At 35.0% G+C, this 24,167-nt stretch overlaps 2 protein-coding genes across 5 annotated transcripts in view; one reads left to right on the top strand and one right to left on the bottom strand.

The window, feature by feature from the left end:
- The window catches only part of LOC149779451 (E3 ubiquitin-protein ligase TRIM63-like), a 42,436-nt gene extending 20,555 nt beyond the window's left edge, over positions 1-21,881 (bottom strand). The window contains exon 1 of the mRNA XM_089940119.1: positions 21,747-21,881. The gene's annotated coding sequence lies outside the window, so the exon portion shown is untranslated. The remainder of the gene's footprint in view (positions 1-21,746) is intronic.
- Positions 20,786-24,167, top strand: part of LOC149779450 (GPI-specific phospholipase A2-like PGAP3) — a 43,514-nt gene continuing 40,132 nt past the window's right edge. Inside the window, exon 1 of one of the 4 annotated variants that reach the window (XM_089940127.1) lies at positions 20,786-20,891. The gene's annotated coding sequence lies outside the window, so the exon portion shown is untranslated. Of the gene's footprint in view, positions 20,892-23,043; positions 23,248-24,167 lie in introns of those variants that run through there. The other 3 variants (XM_089940128.1, XM_089940124.1, XM_089940122.1) reach the window with 3 other exon arrangements.

The following is a 24,167-nucleotide window of genomic DNA, read 5'->3' as shown; positions in this document are numbered from 1 at the left end:
CAACTTCGAGATTTCCAAAGCTCAAAATTTCAAAATAAATGAATTACAAATGAAACGTATACAATGTGTACATATCCAAATGCATCCATGTATACATTATGTACAGATCCAGATGTATCTATGTATGCAATGTGTACAGATCCAGATGCATCCATGTATACAATGTGTACAGATCCAGATGCATCTATGTATACAGTATGTACAGATCCAAATGCATACATGTATACAATGTGTAAAGATCCAGATGCATCTATGTATACAGTATGTACAGATCCAAATGCATATATGTATACAATGTGTACAGATCCAAATGCATCTATGTATACAGATCCAGATGCATCCATGTATACGATGTGTAAAGGTCCAGATGCATCTATGTATACAGTATGTACAGATCCAAATGCATATATGTATACAATGTGTACAGATCCAGATGCATCTATATATACAGATCTAGATGCATCCATGTATACAGTGTGTACATATCCAAATACATCAATGTATACAATGTGTACAGATCCAGATGCATCCATGTATACAGTATGTACAGATCCAAATACATATATGTATACAATGTGTACAGATCCAAATGCATCTATGTATACAGATCCAGATGCATCCATGTATACAATGTGTACAGATCCAAATGCATCCATGTATACAATGTGTACAGATCCAAATGCATCCATGTATACAATGTGTACAGATCCAGATGCACCCATGTACACAAGGTGTACAGATCCAAATGCATCCATGTATACAACGTGCACAGATCCAAATGCATCCATGTATACAATGTGTACATATCCAAATGCATCCATGTACACAAAGTGTACAGATCCAAATGCATCCATGTATACAATGTGTACAGATCCAAGTGCATCCATGTATACAAAGTGCACAGATCCAAATGCATCCTTGTATAAAATGTGTACAGATCCAAATGTGTATATGTATACAATGTTTATATATCCAAAAGCATTTATGTATGCAATGTGTACAGATCCAAATGCGTCTATGTATACAATGTTTATATATCCAAATGCATTTATGTATATAATGTGTACAGATCCAAATGCATCCATGTATACAATGTGTACAGATCCAGATGCATGTATGTATACAATGTGTACAGATCCAGACGCATCTATGTATTCAATGTGTACAGATCCAAATGCATATATGTATACAATGTGTACAGATCCAAATGCATCCATGTATACAATGTGTACAGATCTAAATGCATCCATGTATACAATGTGTACATATCTAAGTGCATTCATGTATACAGTGTGCACAGATCCAAATGCAACCATGTATACAATGTGTACAGATCCAAATGCATCCATGTATACAATGTGTACAGATCCAAATACATCAATTTATACAATGTTTATATATCCAAATGCATCCATGTATACGATGTTTACAGATCCAAATGCGTCATGTATACAATGTGTTCAGATTCAAATGCGTCATGTATACAATGTGTACAGATCCAGATGCGTCATGCATACAATGTGTTCAGATCCAAAATGCATCCATTTATAAACCATTACAAATAATATGTATACAGTGTGTACAGATCCAAATGCATCCATGTAAGAGCTACATCAGAATTTGTTGCTGGGACTAATATTCCCATTCCCAGCCGACACGGAATAAAAAATGTGGAGACAACTATCTTATCCCAAAGTATCAGAAAATGATTCACCTGATTTGTAAGTTAGATAAACGGTCTCCAAATGCTTATTCATGATTCATTGTGAACGCTGTCCAGCCGGCGTGTTGGTGAACAGTAAATTTCTGAGATTTAGATGCTTCGATTCATGTTAGCAATGCCGAGACAAGCTGTATTAGAAATTACAATATTAGTAATGAAAAGAAAAAAAAACAACAACAGAAAAGCAAACAAAATAAAGAAATTCAAATAGAAAATACAAGAAACAGACTTTTTGTCTAGCCTGATTTGCTTGTAGCTAGAAAGAAAATCACTTTCACGCTGAGTTTATTCTAAAACCTTTAACAATGGCTTTAATCTAGGGTGCGGCGGGACCGACGGACAAACACTCACACGGATGTCCAGTAATCGGCTTGTCCAGTTTCAACAAAGGTGGGCTCCAATAAAATTAAAAATGCTCATGAAGCTAACTTAAAGATAGAGTTTGCATTGTTTAAGTTTGGTATAAAGTCTTCAGTATTTCGTACAAGCTAGCATATATTTTATTCTAATTTAAACATCCCTCTAATATAAGTTTGTCTATTCCAATCCAAATGTCTCTCTAATACAGCTTCTTCAGTCCATTCTAATCGAAATGTCTCTCTAATATAGTTTGTTCAGTCAGTTCTAATCTAAACGTCACTCTAACGTATGTTGTTTGTTTATTCTAATCGAAATGTCTCTCTGATATAGGTTGTTCGGTTCATTCTAATCTAAACGTCACTCTAATATAGGATGTTCGGTCAGTTCTAATCTAAACGTCCCTCTAACATATGTTATTTGTCTATTCTAATCGAAATGTCTCTCTAATATGAGTTCTTAAGTTCATTCTAATATAAATATCTCTCTAATATAGGTTGTTCAGTCAGTTCTAATCTAAATGTCTCTCTAATATAGATTGTTCAGTTGATTCCAATATGAACGTCCCTCTAATATAGGTTCTTCAGTCGTTTCTAATATAAATGTCTAAGAGAGATTGTTCAGTTCATTCCAATCTAATCGTCCCTCTCATATAGGTTGTTCAGTTCATTCCTATCTAAACGTCCCGCTAATACAGGTTTTTCAGTCGGTTCTAATCTAATTGTCCCTCTAATATAGGTTGTTCAGTTCATTCTAATCTAAATGTCCCTCTAATATATGTTGTTCAGTTCATTGTAATCTAAATGTCTCTCTAATATAGATTCTTCGGTTCTTTCTAATCTAAATGTCCCTCTAATATATGTTGTTCAGTTCACTGTAATCTAAACGTCCCTCTAATATAGGTTGTTCGGTTGATTCTAATCTAAACGTCTCTCTAATATAGGTTGTTCGGTTGATTCTAATCTAAACGTCTCTCTAATATAGGTTGTTCGGTTGATTCTAATCTAAACGTCTCTCTAATATAAGTTGTTCGGTTCATTCTAATCTAAACGTCCCTATAATATATGTTGTTCAGTTCATTTCAATCTAAACGTCTCTCTAATATAGGTTCTTCAGTTCATTCCAATCTAAACGTCTCTCTAATATAGGTTGTTCAGTTCATTCCAATCTAAACGTTCCGCTAATAATGGTTCTTCAGACGGTTCTAATCTAAACGTCCCTCTAATATAGGTTGTTCAGTTGATTCTAATCTAAACGTCCCTCTATTATAGGTTGTTCAGTTCATTCTAATCTAAACGTCTCTCATATACGTTGTTCGGTTCATTCTAATCTAAACGTCCCTCTAATATACGTTGTTCGGTTCATTCTAATCTAAATGTTCCTATAATATACGTTGTTCAGTTGATTCTAATCTAAACGTCACTCTAATATAGGTTGTTCAGTTCATTCCAATCTAAACGTCTCTCTAAAATACGTTGTTCGGTTCTCATTATAATCAGATCTTCCTTTGTCCTACGTGAAGATCTTAGGAGACATGACCTAAGGTATTATCATGATGCTAATTTGATCAGCCAATCAGATGAAATTATATCCTCGCGTATGGGAGACTAAGCACTACGACTGAAGAGCACCACTATGTGCCGAACGATTTGATTCACTTTCCCATTAACAAATGCTGCATTTTCATTGGCTAATTCAAAGGTCACCAGAACATAACCCACTCAAAGTGGCTGTCAGATCTCCACGTATGACAGCGGATATGATTTTTATCGACTGCAAACAACACTAATCAACGCACGATTCATGCATCGTTTTCAAAGAAGACTATGATGCAAGTTAGCAGTGCTACTGTAACAAATGTATTGTTGTATTTAATCACGAGTTCCCACCCACCCCAAAAAAGTGTACTGTTTTGTCGCTGATTATTACATGACGTGAGACATAAGATTCCTTGCTTTTCTAGTAGATCCCATTAGGGGTCGTCCATTTAGTACGTACGCATGGAAGGGGGGGGGGGGTTAACCCAAATGCGTACGCTTGCGTATGAGGGGTGTCTACTGATAACGTAGGTACGCATAGGAAACGGGGTGGGTGGGTGAAACCTCGATAATAATTTGTCTAATACGTAACCTGTTCAACTGGGTTCAGTGGGCGATTGAATTTTAGCGAACACTAGACAAACTTTTAAAAGTTACGCAGCTTATTTCTTTGATGCAGCCAGACATTCAACATCGGTGGACTATCTGTTTTACTAAACACGTTAATATTATTAATCCTTGATCGTTTCTGCGTGAATTAAATACAGACCGTTCAATAAAATTCGGAGGGGGCTGCGTCAAGCGTACATACGCAGGTGGGGGTGTAAAAAAAAGTACGCATGTGTACAGGGAGGGGGAGGGATCAAGCTTTGCCAGATTTTTGAGTACGTACTAAATGGATGGCCCCTTACACATAGCAATAGGTCATGCAAGTTTTCATGATTCAGGTAGAAAGCTAATCATAAAAAAGAAATATATGAAGTCTACTATTTGCTATCTGGAGTTCGCTTTTATGCATTTCTTTATGGCACTACATTGATTGCATAATGCATATTTATGTAAATTTCATCGTCTCATTATTAAATATATAATAAATTTAATTAGTTAATTTAAGCAAAATTTGAGATTAAAATTCTCTAGTTGATTCCAAAATTCTCATTTTTCTAGTGAAAAAACAAACAGCTGAACTAGCAAATTGCTAGTTGTATTAAAGGTCTATATCTAACTCAGGCGTCATAACAACAACCAATGCTCATTTCACCATAATTCAAGTTCTGTCAACTCGCGTAGAAAATCTACTCGTGCAACAAAGATTGCGTGCGATGGGATATAACTCGTGCTGAACTGTTTAAGTATGAGACCCTTGGCATTAGTGGTATATGATTTTTGAAGAAGCTGTCTTGTAATAGTAGCTGCATCAGGCTATTGGGCCTCATTTGGGAATCAGCATTATACCGTAAGTTAAAACGCGGGGAGCCTCAGACGGGAATTGTAATGTTAAAATAGTCAATAGGTTCAAAAGGGGGGGGGGGGGAAACGATAATATTGTTAGAAACGGTTGACCTCAACTGAGTATTTAACATCTTGATGTCAAAATGGGGCCATAAGGGGAATTTAATATTTGGATACATTGTCACATGGTTAGAAGTGGTTGACCTCAAACTGGGCTACATTGTTACATTGTTAAAAGTGATTGAACTCAGATGGCCCACATGATCTCCAACACGCCGTGCATATGTACCTGCGGGCTTAGTGGTTATATACATATATCCGAGATTTAATATAAAGCATTACCTATACCTCGAAGTATGCTGGCACTGTTGGTAAATTTGCATGTATTACATTAAAGCTATAAATAGCTATGATCAAGAAAACACACTCATAATAACACTAAAATCAATGTGACTAATGTAATGCTAAAATTACGAAACTGACCATCTGACTAAATTGGCTTATGCTAAAAGTAGTAGCAAAATTACGAAAATGTACTGGACTCTATCGTAGACTGAGAAAAAGTATAAAAGAAAATGAAAAAAAAACTGGGTTGGACTAAAAGTAGTACTAAACTTCCGAAACTCACACGACTTATCGGAGACAGAGAAAATGTCCGAACGCGTTTTTATAAATTGACCAAGAATAAAAATAGCTCTAACTTTCCAAAATTTAGCTGGACCTCAGAAGATACTGAAACTAACCTGGAACAAATGTATAAAAAAATTGGCTAAAACTAAAACTGAAATTTCGAAACTCGTACTGACCTTAGCAGAGAATGAAAACAATTAAAATACCCTCGAGCGAAAACCAGAGTTAAAAGCAATTTCTCATAAAATGTAAAATATGTACAAATATTTTACAAACTGTCCATCCAGAAATGAAAGGTATAAAATTTACAAATTTAAATTGAAAAAAAAATTGTCCAGACTTTAGCGACGACTGAAGAATGCCTGAATGTTGTTTTAAAAATGCAGTATTTTTTACAGCGACCAACACCGAGTTATCTACTATCCAGTATCAACACATTTACTAACCAACTATACCAAATCAATTTACTATCACTCAAGAGGCAGGAATGTAAAATAAGAGATTAAATCACACACACACACACACACACGCGCGCGCGCGCGCGCGCGCTGGTAGGAGTGCCTAAATACACTATACACACAACATACATATACACTATCAGACAACAAATTAAGGATGGTTAAAACATTTGGCGCTTTTGTATGTTTACCATCACAAAGGGTGTCGGCCAATTTGTGTTAAGACACGTATTAACGCTCACATTAACTTTGAACTTGTTTGAGAAGTCAAAATGTGGGGTTTTTCAATTATCAATTTCAAACTTTGTTTTCCGAATTAAAATTTTCACATTTTCCTTTTTAATTTTAGATTTTCGAACTTCATCTTTCTCAATCTTTTATCTATATTAAGATTTAAAATTTCATTTTTTAATTTTAATTTTCAATTTTTTCACTTTTTATTTTCTTGTTTCCAATTTCATTTTTCATTCCTATTTCGATTTATGAAATTAGTTCCTGAAAATTATTTCTCTTAAATTTTCACTTCAAATTCTTATTTTCATTTCCACAATTTCTTTTCTCAACTTTAATATTCAATATTTTATTTTAAACTTTCATTTTCAGATATTTGTTTTCCAATTCTTGCTTCCACAGTTCATTTCCAATTTTCATTAACACTTTTTTGTTTCTTCCATTTCATTTTTTCGTCTTTCCTTTTTCAAATTTCACTTTTTAATTTTGTTTCGATTTCTTCTTTCGTTTTAGTTAAACATTTTGAATTTTCATTTCTAGATTGAGTTTTTAAATTTCAACTTTTTAAAGATTTTCATTTAAACTTTGGTTTTCGGATATCTGGTGTTCAATATTCATTTTGACAATCAACTGTCATTTTCATTTATTATTTTTTTCGTTTTCTTTTATTTGTTTTTAACATTTTTACTTTCAGTTTATTATTTTGAAAATTGATTTCAAATTATGCGTTTCACATTTCACCTAATTTTTATTTTTGTAAAATTTTTGGTTTTAATTTTAATTTTAATTTATCATTTTTAATTTTCATTTCCAAAATTGTGTAGTTGTCAATTTTCATTTCTTTATTTTGATTGCCAATTTAGTTCGGTGATGTCGCTTTGTAAAAACGTGTTGTGCCTAAACGAAAGACTGATAAAGATAAAGTAAAATTTTATGTTCGAGATTTAAAACGGTGATTTAAGTTACATAGTCTTCTGGATCACTGCCATCTCACCTCTGTCTGCGTGGGTTCGAATCTCGGGCTCGGCCAATGTGGATATGTAAGAAAGCTTGCCGATAGCTTCTTGTGGGTAGGTGGTTCTTTCTGGGGTTTTCCCGGGTTCTTCCTCCACCATTAATACTGGCCGCCATGTATAGCCTATCTTGTGCTGAAAAATGGCGTTAAACCCTATAACAACAACAACATAGTCTTCTACAAACATTAAACAAGGTAGGGAGAAAGGAAATTATGCATCGTACATGAAATGTTTATACTTGTGAAGAAAATTACCTTCTGTCTAGCTGTACAATGCGAACGATAATTTATTGACGGACTTTTCAATTAAAGAACATTTTGTTTTCTTTATATAGTATAAGCATGCCGACTGTGATTCAATTAATCATGTGCTGAAAAATAACCTTAAACCCAAAACAACAACAACAACAGCTACTAAGTGTTTGATTTCTGGGGATCTCAAATACAAATCTGAAATAGGGACCGCTCCGGTGACCTAGTGGTTAGAACGTCCGCCTCGGAAGCGGGAGGTCGTGGGTTCGAACCCCGGCCGAGTCATAACAAAGACTTACAAAATGGTCCTAACAGCTGCCTCGCTTGGCGCTCAGCATTAAGAGGTTAGTGTTAGGACTGGTCGGCCTGGTGTCAGGATAATGTGACTTGGTGGGACATCATGCTATATGTCTGCGGCATGATGCCACAGTGCTAGACATCACTATAAACTAGGGGCCCCGAGTGGCCGAGTGGTCTAAAGCGCTCTCTGTTACGGATCACTGCCATCTCACCTCTGTCTGCGTGGGTTCGAGTCTCGGATTCAGCCAATGTGTGGTATGTGAGAAAGCTTGCCAGTAGCTTCTCGTGGGTCGGTGGTTCTTTCCGGGGTTTTTCCCGGGTTCTTCCTCCACCATTAATACTGGCCGCCATGTATAGCCTATCGTGTGCTAAAAAATGGCGTTAAACCCTACAACAACAACAACACTATAAACTGCTACATTGCAGACATCGTAGCGATGTGACTGAAAAATTGTTAAAAGCTACGTTAAAATTCCTAATCACACACACAAATCTGAAATATATTTAATGGCGTATCCAATTTCGTATACTCCTAGGTCTAGACGTATACTAGTTCCAATCTACTCCTAATGTGTCTTCATCCAAATCATCTACTGTTGTAACTTCCAAACACCTTTACTAGTTTGAGATTTAAAAAACAAAAATAACAAGCTAAATATGTTTTTACATGTATAGTTTTAAAATAAAGAGGGTCATGTTAGTTCAATCGTTGATGGTTTCAAGCGTACACTGAATAAAAGGAATACCTTTAGAAAATTTAAATAAAGCCGCTCCTTTAGACACAGAAAATATTTTAAATCTGGTCGACTGAACACCTGACTTAATTTTAAAATAATTTTGATTTTAAATACATGTATAATTAATTGTGAGGTACAAGTAGATCTAAACTGTGTGTGTGCATCAGGGTTACATTTTTACAATACAAATATACGCTTTACAATAAATAAGTAAATAAATAATCCACTGTCTCAACCACCAACTCTCAAACACGGCGTATCTGACTTGCCAAATCTTAAACACACATAACTTCCACCCATTTAACTCTAACACACAACTTGCACCCATTTAACTTTAACACGAAACTTTAATAAAGATCGCCATAAAAGCGCTGCCAGTGTCACACCATCCTAACGAATGTGAGACAAAAAGGTTAATTTGTAAACAACGAAGCAGCTGTAATTAATCGAATTAGAGGAAGAAAAACTGACACAGTAACCAAACTCGGAATAGACGATTTAACAGTAGAAAAACAAAACTGAAATGGTACTCGTAAAACGCAGGTTAATAAGGATTGGAACACAATGAAGATTACTGATAAGAGGCGCAAAAGACACTCTTGGGAAGGGTCCTTATCTATACATGTCTTAAAGGGATGATGCTCATGTGCGTGTTACATAGGGTAATGTTATAAAACACGCATACGCGAGTTTAAGGTTTTTCCTTGGAAAACACCTGGTGACCTTTGTACAAAGAAAGATTATTTTAACATACCGTTGTCTTTATCCGACCTTACTTAACTGGCGATCGCGTTTATAATGAAAAATTTCGATAAACGCATAATTTCTTACTTAAAATATATGATTAGGCAAGTTTCGTGTTCCGATTCCTGCGTCTTCGTTTGGGTACATAATGTTTTAAATATGCTCATTTGGAAACATGTAAATGATGAATTTTGTTAAAATTCGTATTATTCCTGCCAGGTAATAAACTGGTAAGTTTGCAAATGGTATGAATATCCTATTTGCTCCATTTATTTTCATTTTTTTTTTCTTCGTAACTATTTTAACTATAGATAGGTTGTAGCTAATCATCCATGAGTCTTAATACCACTACCAAATATATCACTATCAATTTAAGAAAGTATTCCAATTTAAGTTCTTTATTGGCACAAAGTTGGCTTCTTGCAATATATATATATATATATATATATATATATATATATATATATATATATATATATACACAATCTGTGAGGTGTCTCTTTTCAAGTTTCTATGCTAATTCATTCAAATTTCCCCGTGATTAGTCATTCGAAATAAAAGGTGATAACGCATCTTCGATTTGATTCAGATTACATAGCTTATAGAGTCTATGATTTCTATCTGTGGTTTCAAATTTCAATTTGTTGAGACAAACATCTAAATTTGGCAAGGGCCCATCTCTTTTTCTCCAAAGGAATGCAAATTAGGTATTTTCCATCGGCTTTGAATATTCTATACGCGTCTAGTTTGATGAAAAATCGTATTTGAATGTATTGATAAGCTATCCATTTCATCACAGTTCCAACGACAAATTTACTCCATATTCAGAATCACTCTACCAAACATCTGGAAAACCAGGATCTGAAACCATCCTTTTCAGATTCATCAGCCAAAACCCATCTAACAAATAGATAACAAAAAAATTAATAAGAATATTTGGTGAATTAATAGTTTTATACCAGTGCTTTACAATTATTTGTTGTTTTATCCACGTTAACAAAATAAGACCCAAGTTAACCATATGTGGCTACATTTGACATCTGAGATTTACACCCAAAATATCTTGAAGACATTCCATATCAACATATTCGACATTTTTTGCACTATTCACTCTGAAACTCCATATCTCACCAGCATATATACAAGTACCGAAAAAACCATTAAGTCTAATAAATATAGCATACAACCTGTGTAGTCCACGAATTAAGCATATATAAGTACCGTCACAACCACCACTTCTAATAAATATAGCGTACAACCTGCATAGTGTACAAAATAAGCATATGTAAGTAGTCAAAATCATCAAGTCTAATCAATGAAGCAAACAACCTGCATAGTGTACGAATTAAGCATATGTAAGGCCAACCGTCAAAACCATTAAATCTAATAAATATAGCGTACAACCTGCACAGTGTACGAATTAAGCATATGTAAGTACCGTCACAACAACTAATAAATATAGCGTACAACCTGTATAGTGTACGAATTAAGCATATGTAAGTACTGTCAAAACCATCAAGTCTAATAAATATAGCATACAACCTGCATAGTGTACGAATTAAGCATATGTAAGGCCAACCGTAAAAACCATTAAATCTAATAAATATAGTGCACAACCTGCACAGTGTACGAATTAAGCATATGTAAGTACCGTCACAACCACTAATAAATATAGCATACAATCTGCATAGTGTACGAATTAAGCATATGTAAGGCCAACCGTCAAAACCATTAAATTTAATAAATATAGCGTACAACCTGCACAGTGTACGAATTAAGCATATGTAAGTACTGTCAAAACCATCAAGTCTAATAAATATAGCATACAACCTGCGAAGTGCACAAATTAAGCATATATAAGTACCGTCACAACCACCAATAAATAGTGCGTACAATCTGCATAGAGTATGAATTAACGTTGGAGGAAGGTTTGTCTTTTTGTGTTTTGTTACATTATATTTTCAGTTATAGAGTAACACTTACCAAAGTAAACTCAATTACCTATGGGTAAGATTCATCGCCATAAAAAATGGCGGCTGGATGTTGATATTCGCACCTAAAAGTCATGACTGTGTTATTAGCATTTATCTCGATGCCATATCTTTTACAATAATTTGTCAAACTATCAAGCAAGCATTGAAATTCAATACAATACCATCTGCAAATAAAAAATGGAACATAGTAGTTTGACGCATTTCATTGGTATCAACATTTTTTTTTTTTGTTTTGACATGCAGCTAAATCACTAATAAATAAAAAAAGCACCGCTGACAGTGGTTCACCCTGCTTTACATCAATACTGACGTCAAAACAATCAAAATATCAATTGAACTTCTAACAGAGCTCTTGACATTCTCAGACATTCTTCGGAGCATCCAAGCAAACTTCATACCTACTTCAACTGTACATAATTTACACCCAACGCCATTGCTATATACCATGTCAAATGATCTATGACGTCCACAAAAGCCACACGGGGCGTCTGCTTTGATGACAAATAAAACATCTTATTAGTAACAGAACTAAAAGAACATACAATCGACGGTACATTTTGTTGGACTGAAAACCAAACTAAAACTTATTTATAACTTGATACTTCAGCCTCTAGTTCAAAACTACAGAAAACATGTTCATAAAGATTCAAATAAAAGTAACACCACGAAAATGTTCAATATTTTTCGGATCGCCCTTCTTGAACTATTATTGCTTGAGATAATTCGTACTCATGTGAACTATTGAGTCTTTCCAAAAATATAGACAAACATTTCGATTATCAATCCATCAAGCAATGCACCTGTATTGGTCTTTAAACTGTGTTCTGAATTTCCATTTCTGTTCAAATCGTCAAAATCCTAAGTTTATTCCTCGTATTTCTTTTTAGCTTTCCGGAAACGTTACTATGTTTATAATATTCATTCAACCATGATTCTCATATGTATTACCTATTTTTGAAAATTATGAAGACTTTTTGCCACAAATCTCAATTAAAATACCATTTATCTGCTTGTCTGCTTCGTTTCGTTTATAATCTGTCTATCGTCTCAATGTAAAACTACATATTTGATCCAACTCAGCAGTCATAGTTGATTTTTTTTTCTTTTGATATAATTTGTATTGTTAGCCCATTTTTTCAAACATTCTTTTACCAAATTGTAATTCTTACGTTAAAGCTGATTTCAACATTCAACTGATATGTGCATGGTCGCTGAAACAGTAAAGGCATTAACAAAAAAATCGATTATTTGATCAAATTGCGTGGATGATTTAGCCATATCATCAATTATTTGATCAAAGTGTGTGGATGATTTAGCCATATCATCAATTATAATATTATCCGGCTTTTACTTTTCACTCATTTAAATCTCTGACGTTTGTAACTTTCAGGAACAGGTTCTTACCATGTGTATAACATGTATACAAATATGTTCTATTTCTGGTATTGTACTTGTTTCACTCATCTTCCGCCAAGCCAGTGGCATTAGATATATGCTTGTCGCTATCGGTATGTCTTCATCAACACATTATGATATTCTGGACTTAAATTCACCAATCACATATACATTCCCTTTATCCTTATCACCTTCCAAATTATCTACAAGGTCGATATCGGTCTCTTTTATGAAAAAGCATAGTAACTGGAATCTTCTAGAGGCGTATACACTAAACGAAAAACATATCAGTCCGATTGATCGTACTCACAGATATGTTCTTGAAACATTTAACAATACAAATACCATAATGATGTGTCCATGCCAATTCAATTACATTATTATGATGTCTCCAAGAAAATGTAATTGCATCATATTTTTATTTTTAAAAAAATAATCAACCCTACTGGGGTTTTTTTCTTGATCTCCCTCTGATTGGATAGGTTCTTTTCTTGGGGCCGAAATAAACTCAAATTCATTCTTTCTTTTGTATCTTGTTCCCCTAGCTAATACAATATCACGACCTCTAGTAAATGAAAAAGAAAAATGACCTTGTCTAGAAAGTCCTTAAAGATTCCAAAATAAGATTGTATAGGGCAATGTTTGTCCTTCTTGTGGGTCCTAATCTTTCCAGATTTTTCAATCTATGTAACGACTTTCCTTCACTATACCTGCTGTTCTGTTGTTTATCTTCGTTTCCATGTTCCACGTTTGAACCATTTAGCTTCACGAACATTTTCTGCTTGTAAAAAGTACATTTTGCAACGACTGGTCGTGATTTACGAGAATCTCTTTCTTCGGATCCGATTCTATGAACACGATCAATCGGACTATATATTGGGACGTCTCGCCCATTCCATGTTTCTTCTCAAGGGTTGAGCACTTTGAAAACAAAATCCTCTTTTCCCCTATTTCCAAAGCCGAGAAGATATTCTCTAAAGGATCAACACTGGATATCACAAACGTCTTAATCATCAGATTACATTTATCCACCGTCTTAATCATCAGATTACATTTCTCCAACGTCTTCAACAACAGGTTACATTTCTCCAAAGCCTTAGCTGCAAATTTTCTTTTGTTTATTTCACCTTGTGCCATTAGGAACATGTAAGCCATCTTTTATTACCACCACAGCAGCATTATTGGATCTCAAGTTTTTAATTAATGACCAGACAGGCATGATAAGAAGCATTTTGGTGAAAAGCCCATGTCAGTATGACAATCCGTTCAGATGGTGCAGTGACTAGAATGTATCTGGTTGATTCAAACTGTTGGTAGCAGTGGCTTTTAGAGCGAAGCGCCACCTGGGAAGCAGTTTGATATTTGCCGTAAACAATCGAAACACGGTGAGCTTTTTGACTGCAATAAGATACCGAATCTAAACAGTGACTATTTGAAACTGTCATCAGGCACGTATATGTTACTGCGTCATAATTTACTGATGTCACAAGGACTTGATGATGTGTCTTCTTTAAGTGTAACATGAACAGTAGTTTGAGCTATTAAAACCGAATGATTAATCCATTTTTTATTATAAGTTGCGGGAATAATGTCATAAATTAAAAATGCAGGTTTTTCGTTGATGGGTCAAACGTCATAATGCTATTTTTACTCCTGTATTTTTAAATGTTAATTTATTCCTCGCACATGTGCTAAATATTTGTCTGCATAATAAAAATTCTTCAAGGAATCGTATCCATTCGGCTGGCATCGGAAAGAGACGAGATGACAGGTCTACGTCACTCTCCGGAAATGTTACATCAAGCGGTTACATTTTGATCCATCCCTTGACTAAGTGTCGTCGCCAACTTATCAGTTTGGGTAGTATCATTACAACTATCGCTCCAATACTCCTCTCATGTTCGGAATGCTCTCATCTCTTACCGATTCTAGGCGAATAACTTCGATTCTCTGACGTGGTCATGCATGTGCATTTACTCATATTAAATTCAATATTAATTGTTGTTCTAAAATTTAATAGTAATATAGTTTAATCAAAGTCTATTCAATCCTGAATATTGAATGATCTGCATCTTAACTGCCATTAAGAAACTTCCAGACGAAAATGATTGATCGCTATAGACCTTTACAATGATGGTCAGTTACAACACTGGGTCAAGAAAAGAGCACGTCGGTCTAATTGTCGCAAAATAGTACGATTATTTGTTTGAACATCGCGGTTTTCATTGTGACATCACAGCGCACTACATTCAGTCTGGTTTGTAGTGAATCACACTTTCTAAGCTAGTCCAAAAATGTCCACATACTTTAACATCGAGTTTTGCCGTATGTATGTGTCGGGGCGTGTAAATAATGACGTTCCGATGAAATATGATGTATGAGGATCCAAATACAGTGAATAATCACCATCTAATGGTATGTGTAATCAAATTCTAAAAATACGACACCCGTGACTAAAATAGTCGGTACTAAACTCGTTTACTTAGTGGTGTTATTTGCGCAACAGTGACGTCATTCGACTTGTCTAAATAATTATTGGAAGCTTACACTTGTTATCTTACCTAGTCAGCAAAATCTTCCCGCTCTGCACTGAGTCATTTCAGCGAAGGAATGCAGCAAATCAAATGCGATAGAAACTGAGTGTAAAGCAGTTATCTGCGTACGATTTCGTCGAGGAGGCCTTTTTATGAATTTGCAAGCAACATGGTGCTCGGTTAATTAAATCGAAAAATTTGAACCAGACCAGAAATAAGCGAACAGTATATACAGGTTGCAAGTGCCATGATTGATTCATAACAAAATGTAACCTTTTAGTAAAAAGAATTGTGTGTGAATTTATCCTATTTGTAAATGAAAGAAACTGAGATTGTTCTATTGATGCAATTTCATTTTTTTTTACAGACGACTTATAACCACTCAATATCGAAAGTGGAACTGACTCCTGTGGAGCGGAATAGAAAGCACCTGTTTCCGATACATCTAGCTCGTAGGTTTCATCAGAAATATATATAAATTTTAAGTTCCCGAATGTTTAATAGGATGGAGTTTCCATATGTTTACTATCAGCGCTAAATTAGTACCTAGAGTCCCACAGCGGTTTATCATACAAGATGGGCGTAATCCTGTGTGAGAAATGGAATTACATCACAATTAATACTTCCGGTTCAGTACCCACGAATGTAGTTCTAGTCTATTTTTAGAACATTTTTTCCTCTCTCATTTTGGTGGTGATAGAAGAGTTTTATTTATGCATTTTTGGTAGGGATTTAAAGGTAACTGTTTATTCTTGATAATATGAGCTCAGGGTGTTGTTGTCTGTATGTATTTTGGCGACAGTGCACAGTGAGTAATAAGGCCTTGGTGATGATCCGGGAGTGAAATATGTGTTCTGTTTACATGCTGTTATGTTGACAGTCAATCATCTAAAAAAAAGAGCTGGTCAACCTTTGACAAGAACTTCACCGTGAAGTCATCTTTGAAGGTATTTTAGATTAACATATGATTTGCATTGATTGTCACACAGTGGAAAGGTCAGTACTGAGAAACAAATGTAGAGACCATATAGTAAAATTAATTGTGTACTATGTCCAAATATGAGATTCTGTAGAAAAGTCACGAGGTATTCCGAATGGCTCACTCTTTACAGTGGGTTACCTCCCCTTAAACGCCGGATTATGTCACTGCCACTAAAATGCGAAATCTGCTTGAAACATGCTAAAAGATTTGGTTTTAATTTTGCTCCATTTAAATCTGCTGTCGATATAATTTGCCAGATGTAATGGATAAAATTGGAACACTTAAGCTGTGACAAAATTCATGGTCAAAGTAACAATAATGAATTTCAGAATGATTTTGACTCCAGGAAAGCAAACGTTTAGTGCGAGCTGTGGCGTTTTTTTGTGTGTTTTGTTTTGCTTGGTTTTTTTCATGGCAGGTACGGTCGCATTAGTTGACTGATAATCATCTTTCAGCACGTCATAATTGAAAAACCCGTGTCAAGTACCTGAAGTCGTGACGTTTAAATCATGACGTCATTTTACTTAGCATCAGAATGTGCATCAACAATGGTGCAGGTTATGCGGACAACATTACAGTGATCATGTTGGTTGGTTGGTTGACTGTAAGATTTTACCACACACCAACTTATGCGAACAACATTACAGTGATCATGCTGGTTGGTTGGTTGACTGTAAGATTTTACCACGCACTAGCTTATGCGAACAACATTACAGTGATCATGCTGGTTGGTTGGTTGACTGTAAGATTTTACCACGCACTAGCTTATGCGAACAACATTACAGTGATCATGCTGGTTGGTTGGTTGACTGTAAGATTTTACCACGCACTAGCTTATGCGAACAACATTACAGTGATCATGCTGGTTGGTTGGTTGACTGTAAGATTTTACCACGCACCAGCACTAAAAGACTATATAGCGCGACAAGAATGGTTATATAATAAAAATGTATGTATCAAAAATGTTTATTACCAACTAGCGAAAAACCAAATAAAACATGACCACGAATTGGTGAGGATAATATATGAAGGTTCCCGATCAACATGGGATGTAAATAGTGTGTATAAAGGGTAATTAGACAATGAAAAATAAATTCGGTGATTGACAGTATACATATTAGTTACAAAATACTCAAAGGAAATTGGGTTGCACACTGCTATATTTTAGAATAAAGGTTAACTTCCTGCACGAATCTTAAAATACAAGACACATCTTCCATATCCAGTGCTAAAAAAATCCGACAACCCGACACCTGGCTTGGAGAAAAAAATATACAATTTACTTGAGAAAACTTGAATCGCGCTAATGAAATGCAGAAAGTTATTTTTAAGATATTGAAAGACTAATAAATTTTTAATATGTGTGTGAGTTGGATTTTTAACGTAGCTTGAACATTTTTTCAGTCATATCGCTACGATGTCTGCATTGTGGCAGTTTATGGTGATGTCTAGCACTGGGGCATCATGCCGCAGACATGTAGCATGATGTCCCACCCAGTCACATTATCCGGACACCAGGCCGCCCAGCCCTAAAACTAACCTCTTACTGCTGAGCGCCAAGCGAGTCAGCTGTTAGTACCATTTTTATAAGTTTCTGGTATGACTCAGCTGGGAGTCGAGCCCTCGAACCCACGACCTCCCGCATCCGAGGCGGACGCTCTAACCACTAGACCACCGGAGCGGTCAATACATTGTTTATATATATACAGTGGAGCCTCGTTAATCCGGACACATTCGTTCCCAGCGAATATGTCCGGATTAACGAGTTTTCCGGATAATTGAATCATGCACATTTTTTATTTTACGATATCATCACACCGTATATATGTACATGTATATGCTAGCTTTAAATGTAATGTACTGTATATTTAATAATGGTTGAAATAAATTAATGAATACATCTTGTAATTTGTCTTTATTTCACATTATTATAACATGTGCTTGTACGTACATATACAGTAAATAGAAGTTTAGACAATTAACACATCGAACACATCACACTATGTTCATGTACATGTATGTACTGTACATACATTTATTATGTCAATTTCCTGAAGAAGTCTGTAACCTTTGTTTGCCTGGATTCTTTGAAGCCCTATACTGTCCACAGCTTAAAAATGTCAACTGTATTTGCACATCAAACAATAAACTGTGATTGTTACATACAATTGGTAAACAACAAAGAGGCTTAATGACACTTTTAATTTATTTACCATATGTTATGTCAAAAAGCGTGGACGATTTGATCCCAGTGTGTTTATTTAATTATTAACACCCCCGTCGGCGACTAGCTAAAACAGACATTGTTTATACAATCGCTGGTTACAATATGGTCATGCTACTTCGTTATTGATAGCTGCCATAGATTCTCAAGGGCTTCACTACTGTGTTCTATGTATTATTCCTCTGATTGTATTTTCACATACGATTTTTCGAATTTTCTTATTTTTGGACAGATTATTTCCGGATTATCGAGACAAGTTTTAATGTAATTTTACACTTTGGTCCCCGATTTTGATTTCCGGATCCGGAACGCGGATTTCTAGATTAACGGAGCAAATTAACGTTTAGGAATTCCGTTCCCGTTGAATTATGTCCGGATAGCGAGGTTTCCGGATAAACGTTGTCCGGATTAACGAGGCTCCACTATATATATATATATATATATATATATATATATATATATATATATATATATATATATATATATATATATATATATATATATATATCCACCCACCCATGTAGGCCCTTTAGCCTTATGAAGATTGTCTTCTTATGATCCTTCTATCGAAAACTGTAAACTTTGTGTACCAAGTGAAGCATGTGACCTATGAATGGGGAACATATTGCCTGGGTTATCTATAATTAGTTCGAAGGAATGACACAATACTATTTTTGGATATTTATGTTCCTTACAGACACCAGTCAGAACCAGTCGAATGGGTACCGGAACTGTGCCCGCAGTCTTTGCAATCGGTTCAGTGATGTGTGACCGAGCAATCGGATTAAGGCTAGCATGTATACTCAAGAAGCTGTTTATTGAGTACTTTACTGTAGTAATCTGGAGAGTTTAGGTGAAACGCGAGGGGAGGGGGTATTATAAATAATATCAGGATCAAACTTGGCCCATCAAAGCTTTTGAGTCCGTCCTTTGGTGAAGCTATGATATAAAGGAGAGCGCGACTAAGCAGTTATTTCGGCTGAAACACATTTTGATTTATGTTATTCTCTTCTTTAATTGCTTTTGCGTTGTTAAAGATGTTTCAAGTTAAAGTTTAATGAATAATAATTAAGCTGCCCCTTGCTCGTGCTTACAATAGCGTAACGCAACATTAGTTAAATATATTAAGTGGCACCTATGAACAACCTCACAAGTGTAAAGCAAAACTGTATAAAGCCAGATAGACTTCAGATGCTAATGAATATAAACACTGCTAATCCAGTGACTAAGGACATTAACAGAACAATTAGACAATAGCTGACAATGTTTGTCTTTTGATATTTTAACTACAACAATTGCAACGCTATGACAAATTGTGGTTTTAACGAAAATGAGACAATTTTGGGTATATTGAAATTTGAATCAGGAGTTGTGGAATTTGAGACAGGGCTTGTGACTTTCTTTTCTAAATTCAACAGCCCTGTGGCTGTATATAAAACTGTTTTAGTATCATTTGCATGTAGTGGCAGAATAAGTACAAGTCAAATCATCTGAATAAAAAGATGTGTTTGATTACACTTTACAGAAGCTATACGAATTTACATTGCTATTGGAATATATAATATAGTTTATCTACGACATTTGATAGTTCAGACAGACTATATACATTAGAAAATACTGCTTTGGATACTCTAGAGGTGAACAAAGAGTTCGGTTCAGCAATATATCTCACACGGAAACAGCGATGATGTATGTAATACGAGTTTAAATGTATTGATGATAAAATCTTACGCTGCCACCAAATTCAGTCTGAAATTAAATCGGGAGAATACACTAGTCCTATAAATGTAAGACATAGCACATGCTTTTGTGCTATGTTTTACTATCCAAATAACGGCCTTGTATATCATGTTCCGATGTCGGTTGACATCGGAACGAGTAGTCAACGTTTCAGGAATATCTCACACACTTGGCATCCTATATCGACACTCTGTCACTAATTTATGTGTAATTAATATACTTATTGTGCTGTCTTTATCCTGGTGGAATCAAAATATGACACTAGCAAACGGACGCATTTTCATGTTCCGTTGACATACATTTGAATTTGTTGCAATGCGACGGCAGTCGAGGTACGCCGAAGTATGTTCAAGTGGGTTCATGTGGAGAACATGTTTCTTGAACGAAACGAAACGTTGCTTACAGTTCCAATAGACATAATATATTTTTATTCGTTTCGTTAAAGAATAATATTTCAACTTAACCCGATTTCGGCATTCCCGGCTTTCATGGCTTTTCAGCCAACTGAAATGTAGGCCAACGAAACTTTAAAACAGGTCCATTTCTTTTGTGAGAATTTGAATTTATTAGAAAAGAGACACCAGGGTAAGTAAAGTCTGACAAAAACTTTATAACTTTACTTTGTAGAAAAACGTTGTTATTCGTTGTCAATTGTGTGTGATATTCCTGAAAATCCGACTTCGTTACATTGTTAGTAGACATCACAACATGCTACACAGCGCCGTTAGGCAGTAAGACCCATCACCCTCCAGAACAAAAATATCGGGTGATGTGTCTTACGTTGTAGGACTAGAAAATACACCAGCTTTAATGGAAACTACTTATTTGATCAGATACACGGTATCAACGTATTATACAATCAAAGCCTTCAACAAGGCAGGTTACATGAAACTAAGCCCGAGACTGTATTGTGAAACATCAATTAGTCTTGAAAGTACCCCTTTTTTAATTCGAAGTTTATGTCATCATACAAAGTAGTCCGAGTTTCCTCTAACCATTGCTACCCTTTTTTTTATATTTGGACATTCCAACTGACGCTGACCCTACACCCACAATATAAACGTCCAAATATCAAAACTAGGGTGGCATGGGTCAGAAGAAACTCGGACTACATACAAAGAACCAGGTATGTTAACGTTCAACATTAAACAAATCTAAAGGGGGTAGGGTGGGTGCAAATTAATGTTAACTTTGCTTTGCATAGGATATAAGCAAATAAGAGTTTTATGACAATATAATTACACCAGTGATGTTATACATATGCATTTTAAGCTCTAGAACTGTAAAACATACTGCCTTACTGATGTAATAAATGACCTTAACAGTTTCCACCCCATAGGAGCCCCAAAATACGAAACCCGTGTTTATTGTTAATGAGAGTCTTATACAGGAATTTAATAAAAATACAAAAACATAGAGTGATGATAGTGAACTTCTTACCTTGTAGAATTGTGGTCAATTTTCTTTCAGGTGTCAGGCAGACCTAATTATTCCTGTCATTCATTCAAATTTGAATAAGCATTCACCCCTTCGGTCATAAACTACAAATAGCTACAGAACCTGATAGCATTATACACCGAGCGTCTGGGTAATTGCGATCACATTCCGTCTGGTTAGGGCTATTTGTAGTAACGTACGGAACGTTTACTCAAATTGTGTCGGAATACTAGGAAAGAGCAACTATAAGATATAAATTCTACTGAGCAAAAACAAAAATAGTTAAAAAATCGTATAATTACTATGTTCTCGATTCAGTATTTTTGCCAAAAACATTTGCCATTTGCTGCATCTATATATCTATCACACACACACACACACACATCTATCTACATATCTATCTACATGTGTATATATATCTGTCTGTCTGTCTGTTCCCCACCTTCCAAAAACATACATCTTAATATACATTAGTCAAGATTATATCCGTAATTTTCCCACAACAGCTACTATAGATTCCAATCAGATTATTTTCACTTATATTTGTTGGTTGGATTTTGGATTTAATGTCTGTGGCGAATACATCGATCGAGGAAATTAAGCTGGTAGATAATGTTATTATTTTTCTTCATTTTTATTTATTTGATTTTTGTAGTCCCAAAACGAGTAAAGCGGTTGCAAGAAAGAAAGGCATATATTCTGCCAATTTATTCTCAAGGCAAATTCATTTCCTCTGTATCTTTTCTATATTTGCCATGGAATCTGTGTATGGAGGACTGGGAATTCCCTGTGCTAACTTTTTTTTTTTCTTTTCTTTTTTCATATATGTGTACCAAATACATGGCAACTTGATGATTGTGTGTTTGTGTTGGTATATATACTGGACACTCATCAACATTAGACTGTCTCGTCTGGGGTGACTCGTGAAGAGGAATACTATTATGTTGGAAAACTTGTTACTCAAGATCCTGCAACTTTTTTTTAAATTTAATAACCCTTTAAGTGGCGCTCTACAATTTTGCATTTTGCATATGATTAGAATTTTAAAGAATTTCCAATGATTACCGCTCCGGTGGCCATGTGGTTAGAGCGTCCGGTAAATTGTACTTATTAAAAAAAAAGAGCCGATAACTTATTTTTACATTTTATATATTTGCAAACAACTTCACCTTACATACGTCACTTTCTCAAAAGTATATAACAACTTGATTTGTCGGGTAATGACAGCACGGGTTCCCACGTCGTGTGCAGACTATTCCTGTATTTTTGGTTACTTAAAGACACGCATAATTTGATTGGAGAAAGTTCGGACAATAAGCCAATGAAACCCAATCTAACAATTCACCGAAAGGATGAACTTGTTTCAGTTTCCAGGATCGTGGACGATACCGGTTGTAGCTTATTAATAGTGGCAGAATCAAAGTTTGAAATTTTGTCACTTCCTTCTAGTTACACTGAATGTATTCAGAACTAATGGTTGCTTATCTAGTCGTTTGTATTATAGGTTTGTACCTTAGGTTTTACTTGTTCTTGTTTAAATAAACTGGCAGCACAGTTATTCAGCACAAATTACGTGCTAATTGGGCCGAACCATTGGTTAGCAAAATAGAATATATGAAAACGGAATGTTTTCTGCATACTTTGAGTGTGCTGAAATTAAAAAAAGGACCCATCTTTATGATATCTTTTTCAAATAAGTTCACAGGAAGCATTCAAACTTAAGCAACGTCCTTCCGGTCCGACTAAACACCCCAAGACTGTCCCAAAACACTCATTACCCAATAATACATACAGTATATGTAATGTTATTTGTTTTTGAAGAATAACTGCAGAAGGCGTTCTACACTATTTATTAAATACAAGACATCAGTGCAGCTAGGAAGGGGAGTAAAGACTGCCCCAAGAGTATGTTTCCCATGGAACATAAACCCTAGTAAATGTGTAACATAAACCAGCTGTTGGTGTGTATCAGTTCTAATCCATTGTAGAATATCAGATTACTTTTACTGTCAAGTGATATTACAAAGCTAATTAGATTAAGACTTACACTACAAAATATACAATTAAATAAAGTCAAATAAAAAAAAGTAATCGGTATAATTATGCATTGTATAATTACCGTTTACCGTCAGTAGAGTTTTTCCATTGTTAGTTAAAATTAAATGTTTCTGCATAATTTGATTTTGCATAATTCAAAAATGATTCCATCTTTATGATATCACAAGAAGATTTCAAACATGCATCATCCACCATTTTTAATATTGGTCATTGATCACTTTTGCAAATTCTTGACCCAGTGTAAAGACAGGCTGAACTTGACACATTTCTAGCAGATTTTTATATAAGAATGTGTTGTGAACATCCAGCTTTTAGAATAAATTTACTTATGTTAGGTATGTCTGATACATTTCTTTGCATTTATAC

Source organism: Sinohyriopsis cumingii, chromosome 17, assembly GCF_028554795.1.
Source record: "Sinohyriopsis cumingii isolate HCF-2022 chromosome 17, ASM2855479v2, whole genome shotgun sequence".
Taxonomy (NCBI): domain Eukaryota; kingdom Metazoa; phylum Mollusca; class Bivalvia; order Unionida; family Unionidae; genus Sinohyriopsis; species Sinohyriopsis cumingii.
Note: the sequence above shows the minus strand (reverse complement) of the source record. Positions and strands in the feature narration are given on the sequence as shown.